The sequence below is a fragment of the Montipora foliosa genome, chromosome 11 (assembly GCF_036669935.1).
Source record: "Montipora foliosa isolate CH-2021 chromosome 11, ASM3666993v2, whole genome shotgun sequence".
Classification (NCBI taxonomy): domain Eukaryota; kingdom Metazoa; phylum Cnidaria; class Anthozoa; order Scleractinia; family Acroporidae; genus Montipora; species Montipora foliosa.
In genome coordinates this window covers 17,557,410-17,564,909 of record NC_090879.1, presented here as the reverse complement: position 1 = coordinate 17,564,909, position 7,500 = coordinate 17,557,410, and the positions used below count along the sequence as shown (strand labels likewise).

Sequence of the window (7,500 nt, the reverse complement as noted above, 5' to 3'; positions counted from 1 at the left end):
TTCTTGCTCAAACACGTTCACCGGGCTTCTTAAAATTGCGTTGATTTGAAAACTCTAATATATGAGATTGGACATAATTGAAAGCCCAAAGCGCTGAAAGTCTTGTTGGCATTTGCTACTCTCCCCCATAATGTATGATCAGTGTGGCCTAGACTCTTACGTTTCAAACGGTATTGATGAAAAAATGAAAGTCGCAAATAAGTACGCAAGTGTTCTCTTAATTGCAACAACAACATCCGTCCGTTTTTTCCCTATAAGCCGTTATCTCCAAGTCCTTACAAATAACACCTGATACATGCATGTTTTCTTGTATAAGTCAGCGCAAAGATGACTGCACCTGCTTGGGCAAAAGAGCGTGAGTTTGAAGGCCTTTGCCGGCGGTTAAAGCATCACCAGCAGTCTTTTTAGTTCACCTCAGTGATCAACCTTGAATCTTACGCTTCATTGTACGCTCAGCAGGTACATAAGAGGAAGCTAAATTAAAATGATCAGCATCCTAGCGAAAACACTATTTTCCCAAGCGTATACTTCTTGGTTTCTTCACCGGAGTAAAACGCAAAGAAATGGGTTAAGAAATAAAAATGAATCTGAGTCTCACGACTATAGTTACGATCTCACTGTTTGTTCTTCTGTCATTAAGTCGTGGAAATCAACATGTCCACAAAGTCGAGGATACAGGTATGTGTATGAAAGGTGTCGATTTTGCTCATCCATATTTACTTTTCAAGCTTCGGCAGGGGGCTTTATTTTATCACATAAGATCCTTCATGATCCTAAATTCCTAAAACATTTTTCCTACATCAAGAGTGGTAAGGAAGAAGAAAAAACAGTTTTATTTAAACAATAGCGAAAATTAGAGCCCCCATCATTTTTTACCATAAACGAACTGAGGTAATGCTCATGAAAATGCTTTTCAGATTGAAATTCTAATGTACATACATATTCAAGGAATACAACTTTTACCAGAATTGGCTTTTCTTAAGCCAAAAAAACTGTCACACTAAAGTCAATCAGAATTTATTAATGATTGCCATTCAACTACAAAGACAGGTGTTTACAATGACTCTGATCTCTGACCTTATACGCTTCAAAGACGAGCTTATTTCGACGAGCGTTAGTTGTGGGCGCACGTGAAATCTCATGTTTGAACTAACATTGCACAATAAAGTTACCACATCCTACAACCTCTTCCACCCAAAACAAAACGAAAGTGATTGGAAAGATGAAAGAGAGTTGCGGGAGTGTGAAAACTGAACGTTATTTCAGTCGCGTTTGTCCATCACCTTAAAACCAGGCGTTTTACTGTAAACTGTTGTGATTTCTCTATAAATGGGGTATATTAATTAACCCTTTCACAGCACTAATGCAATTCAAATGTTCGATCCAAATATAATTAATTGAATCTCAAGTCAGGGCTATCTCACTCTTGCTTTTCTCCGTTTATTTCGATAAAATTCCCCTGCTAAAGTTAAGAAGAAAGTTCACTTCAAAGAAATGGACATTCCAAGAGATGAAAATCACAAAGTTCAAACGTCACTCTCCAATGAAGTTATCGAGGTGGTGGACGAAGGCAAAACTCAATGCTGCAACGAAACACCTGCAACAGCAGTATCTGACACAGTTGTGGAGGTTTTTGAAGAGGAGGGACAAAAAGCTTTCCCAGCCATTCTCACAGCGAGGCCTAAAAATAGAGATAACCAACCTTTAAGAGCTGTAATGACGTCTTCGCGGAGTGATAACGCTCTGCAGACTACTCACAAAGAGGGAAATTCCAGGATGATCCAGAAATTTGGCAAAGAGAGTAAGTATAAGGCTAATATGAACGACTGGTACTCAAGAGAGGTGTCAAAAGTGCCTAATCCCGCTGTCCACAGAATGCTAATGACTCCACATGGTAGTGGCAATACTTCGTCTTTCCTCTCTCTTGGTCAAAAATCATTTCATGATCAAAGATATTATTTAGCGACTATGAGAAATTTAGCTAATAGTTATAAGATAAATGGAGACAAATTTAAGAAACAAACCATTCACAGACAAAACGATAGCACCAACTCGGTCAGATCTTCCGTTCTTACAAATGCGTCGATTTCTCACGTGACTCAGGGCACCGCCCCTTATCATGATCAACGTGAACAAATCCGAAACAATTTGATCCTCCATTCTTGGAGCAGCCAAAACTCCATCTCATCACAAAAACACGTTTTAATACCTCAGCACCTGGTATCCCAGGGATCTTTTTCTTCCAAAGCTACTTGGGAGAGACCAAGTAAAACTCAGCAACGACAGCAAGGATTATCAACGCCGTTGAAGAGCACGAAAGGAAAAGCTATCCAGTTAGAGTCGAAAGCATTTCAAAGAACGACAATTGCAACGTCAAAACCAAGCGAATATTTAAGAACAACTCATCAACACAACACCAAAAGACCTGGTTTGTTGTCGTCATCTATAAATATGACGAAACATCTTCATCGACAGCCACTGACATCCACAGACAACAAAACCATAAACCAGTCCCGCCTTTCCAGTGAGCAAGGCAGAAGACTCGACAATTCAGTACAAATGCGCGCTTCACTACTACGGATAAACAAAAACATGAACAAAAATCTGTCCAGATTATTCAAAACTGGCCAACCCTACGGTGAAATAGCATTGGTTAAAAGTAGCGCTGAAATTCCACAACATTTTAGAAATAGTTCGATATATCGAGGCAACGCTCTGAGGAGCAACGGAAAACCCTTCAGGGTTATTACAAATTCTTCTTCAATCGCCAATGACGACCAAAACACTAACCAAAAGTGTGACTTTCTAACTGTTGCTAATGCCTTAAGAAATACATACTCTGTTGATAAATCAAGAGCTGCGGACAACTTTCTGTCGAATTCGACAACTGCAAAACATTTGTTGGACCTAATTAACTTCTTTAATAGCTTTTGTCAGACTAACCGCGGTTTTTGCAATGAACCAACCGTGGAAAACGAAAATAGGACTAACGGTGATCAGAAAGAATTTGGTAATTCGGTAAATATCACAGAGAGAATTATTTTAGGGAAGGCAAAAAACGCTGTGGACTTCGTTAATTTGACAAAGTACCCATTGAATGTCAATCACATGAAAAAGGCATGTGTAACAGATCACAGGAACATCTTCACAAATAACTCCAGCGTCTCTGTTTCGGAGCTCAACAGAAAAATATTGCAAGAGTGGATACATGGAGGATGGTCTAAGGCTGGTAAGACGAAGGGACCCCGTTTTAAAGCTGACAACATAACCAGGGTTCCTTCAAAGAAAAACACTTTACTATCAAACTACACAAAACAATCTTTTATCGTGAAAAATGTGAGCAAAAGTGGAGATAGTGATTCTGAGATGCTCATCCTTAAACTGATGCGAAATGTGAGTAGGCGAGAGCTTGAAAACTTGCAGAACTACATCATGAAAGTTCTGCAATCCCAGCTGCTTAAGAATTTCTCACAATTACAATCACGGCATGAACAAAAACACAAGGATAGTTACGGGGGAGGGGAACACAATCCCCAATACTCAACAACTTTACACCCGTCCTCAAAAATCATCAAAAATCCTGAAATACCAGATGTAGCTCTAAGTTTATCTTTGAAGGGAAACCATTCTTCTTGGAACTACACAAATGAATTCAGGTTGCGCGGCAAAAAGTTGAACAAAAGTGGAATGAACGTTTCTGACAACTATCTTCTCAGGCTGATGAGAAATGTAAGCAGAGGAGAACTTGAAAATTTATTGAAATACATCGTTAACATTTTGAGGTCCAATCGAAAGTGGAATTTCCCACGAAATCAACAAAAAGGAAATATAATTCATCGCGATGAACAGCACAATATTCATAAAAAAACTTTATATTTTCACAAGGCTGGTGGAAATGGTTTTGGGGATGAGCAACATGATGAGCCAAAACCACGCCATTATGAAAATAAGAATGTACCAAAGTTACGGGACAAGCTTCTGCATACGGGAATACCAAAGAATGTGTCGCAGCATATTCAAGGACAAAAGAAAAACGAACATCGTGAGAGAATGAATAATGGAACACAACTGAGCAGAAACAAAAAACTTCGTGTCGAAGGCGGGAAGAAATCAAAAGACCAGCCATTAATCCTTTCCAACTTTTTGAGAACGACAATGGATAAAACTAGCCATAGAAGTGTACAAAAAGGTCCATATCCGAATTCCTTGGATAATTATCCGAGCGCCCCAAGGCAAACCCATAGCACATTTGAAGGAACAGTCCGCAAGAGTGGAGCTAATCACTTGTTACTGTCCTTACGTAACAATTCCGTTTTCAAGATGACATTACCAACAGTTCCTCGGGGTTTGTTTCCCACGAAAAAATCAAGGAAAACAACTGTTTTAAAAGCCATCGATCAACCTGATAATGATGTCACAATAATATCAAACACACGACTTGGTTCAGGCATCCAGAAGAGTGACATCGATAATGCGTACAGCCAGCATGAGGAAGACGTGTTCCAGGAAAAGCGTGGCAAAACAAATACGACGTCGCAAAGACTGAGCGCAGCAGTTTCGGAGATGACGGAATTCGTCGATCAAGGTATGGTCAAACCAAATGTATTTTGCTTTGTTTCTGTTAACTTCAGCAAGCTGCGTCAATGCATGTCGGTTAGCTTTCGAGTAAATCGAGCGGGCGAGTCAAAAGTATAAGAAAACCAGTATCAAATTAACTAACGATAAATTTAATACCGCTTGTACCGTCATGGATTTGTGTAGTCCAGGGTAAAAAGTGCTGAATGCATTGGCGGCGCGAAAAAGTCGACATTTTAAGTACACACAGGGAAGTCGTGAAAATGTAATGTAGCTAATAACCTTATTGTCGTAACGAAATGAACGCGAAAACGTCCTTTATAAGAGAGATGAACTTTCATGTTATAAATTTGAATCAGCCCTAGAAAGAGAAAGCCTGGTAATCAAGTGGTCGCATTGGCTACCCTGTTCGCTGTCCTGTGGGAGCGGGGCTAAAAGGAAGAGAATTCAATACAAGTGTACATCACACACGAAAGATATAAGAGACTGTACGGTCAGCGGTGAGCAACAGGAATACTGCAAGCTTCAGCCTTGTCCAGGTATATGTAAAAAAACTTTATCAGGACACTTTAAACAAATGTGTCATATAGACAACTGAAAAATTCAGGCGTTGAAGCCGCTTGAATTTTTCAGGTGTCTACAGGATACAGTTACTTAAATTGCCCTGATGAGTGCGAGGATCAGTTGTCTCAATTTCGTCTATAGAGCGGTTTTCAAATGAGTGTCGTAAAACCAAAACCAAAGTAATTACTTTGGCCAATCAAAAAGGACGGAGACAATCCAGTAAACCAATCAAAACTCGAAGTAATTACAGGTAGCCGACACAAAGCGCGGGAAAATGTGTACTCGTGAGCCACGATTGGTTTTGGTTTCACTTCTGATTGGTTGAAAAAGTGGCGCGAGAACTTTGAACCAATCACTAAGTGAAGTAATGTAAAACCAAAGTAATTCGCTAATTGCTTTCGACACTCAATTGAAAACCGCTCTATCCCGCACTTCAAATACACATTTCCTTCCTTCAAAGATAGAAGAACAACAGTATAGCAACATATCATTTTGCCTTAAGGGAAGTGGTCAAAACTACTACACTCGAACAGGACCCACCAAACCACAAAATAGATGGTGGGTCTGCCTGTACCCTCCTTGCTTAACGTCAAAAGATGGTGTCTATATTGCATAGCCACCCCTCTATCCAGCAGTAAAAAATTACAGTGAGATTCAAACCTCACTTTTCTTGTTTGTCTTGTAATGTAGACTCTTGCTAGCTCAATATTCCTGTGTCAACTCAAATTTAAAAGCCAATAAAATGTTGTCGGTAATGTTCATGTGATACGGTTCGAAGATAGGTGTTGTCTTTGAGAACCCCCCTATCCCAAAGGTGGGTCCTGTTCGAGTATAGTAGTTTTGACCAGTTCCCTTATGTGTACGTGACGAGTGCATACGAAACTCTGATTTCTTAACAATCGCCATGCGTCAATAAAATTCGAATACTATACACTTAATGTATGATCCCGAGAGAAACAGTTGGTTTTGTTTTCCCGAGTCATCATGTTTCTCGAGACGAAGTCGAGGGAAAACAAAACTAACTAGTTTCCCGACGGACCAGACATTAAGTGCTTTGTTATATATTTAGACTTTTCCTGCAACAATCGCAGCAAAACATCCGGAGCGGTCAACAGCTGCGGAATTGTATCCTGGTCATCCTGGTCGGGATCCATTTCAATTTGATCAGGGCCACGTGACAAAGAATCAACCAATCACAGTGCTCGTTTCGTTGAACGAAAGTCTGGGTATATAACAACAGTAGTTGTTGATCTTTCCCTCAATTTTAATAAAATGAACATTAATGTCAAATATACTACGGGTAACAGAGACCGCCATCAGAATTGATATCATGCGCTGACTCGCAAATATTTTTTAAATTGTGCTGCATGATGAACGAAACTAAACAAGTAGGTTAGGGTGATTCTGGTACTTATTTATCCACGTACTGGATTACGCTGCGGATAGAATAGTTGGAGGATATCTTAGAACACTGGCTATAAGCTGGTGCAAGCAAGGATACACATAAATGAGATTCAAACGAAAAAATTGCCTTAGTGTATCAAATGTTATGCTATTCAGCCAAACTGTACATACGAAATCGTCTTAATTTAATAAGTTAAACCACGCCCAGGTACTGGAAAAGACAAGTCCACAACGGACGAATTCACAACGTCAACATGCGTACGCATACTTAACAATACGGCTGGTACAAATTAACAGCTGATATTATGAGTGAATAAACCGCTTTTTTCTTTTTTATCATTTTGTAGTAGATGGACGGTTGACGTTATGGAGTCCGTGGAGTTTATGCAGTAAAAGCTGCGGATTCCGAGGCGTGTCTGTTCGTACAAGAACCTGTATTCCCCCACGCAACGGAGGGAGACCGTGTTTTGGTGAAGGAATAAAAAGGCGTTTTTGTAACCGCAAGCACTGTCCAGGTAAACAACGCTAAACATCAGGTCAAGTCATCAATTTTTGTTCCTGATATGATACAAAACATTCTGCACTTTTCACTAGGTATCTTGTTTACCGATACGAAAGAACTGAAGTAGTAGTCTTCGACAGGCTTACTCTTAAAGTCAAGACGTCGTCGTTCACAATAGATTTGAATGACAGCGTCTAGTAGGTGATTTCTTAGAGCCTGAATAGGGAGAAGCTCTTACAAACTAAACTCCACGTTATATTTTAGCTGAATTTCCGTAAATGATCTTGACTTATAATTCAAATTATAGTGTACACTATAAATTTCTATAGTGAGCGGTGGCCTGAGTCAGTGGTCCAAGTTTGGTCTTTGTTCTAAGACTTGTGGAGGAGGTCTGAAGATGCGCCGTCGTTATTGCAACAATCCAGTTCCTCAATATGGCGGCAAGAAATGTGACC

General features: G+C 39.8%; 1 protein-coding gene across 3 annotated transcripts in view; it reads left to right on the top strand.

The window, feature by feature from the left end:
• The window catches only part of LOC137975306 (thrombospondin-2-like), an 11,939-nt gene extending 11,344 nt beyond the window's left edge, over nucleotides 1-595 (top strand). For all 3 annotated transcript variants that reach the window (XM_068822399.1, XM_068822400.1, XM_068822401.1), the window contains exon 10: nucleotides 1-595. This exon is cut by the window's left edge and continues 1,310 nt beyond it. The gene's annotated coding sequence lies outside the window, so the exon portion shown is untranslated.
• The last annotated feature ends 6,905 nt before the right edge of the window (nucleotides 596-7,500 follow it).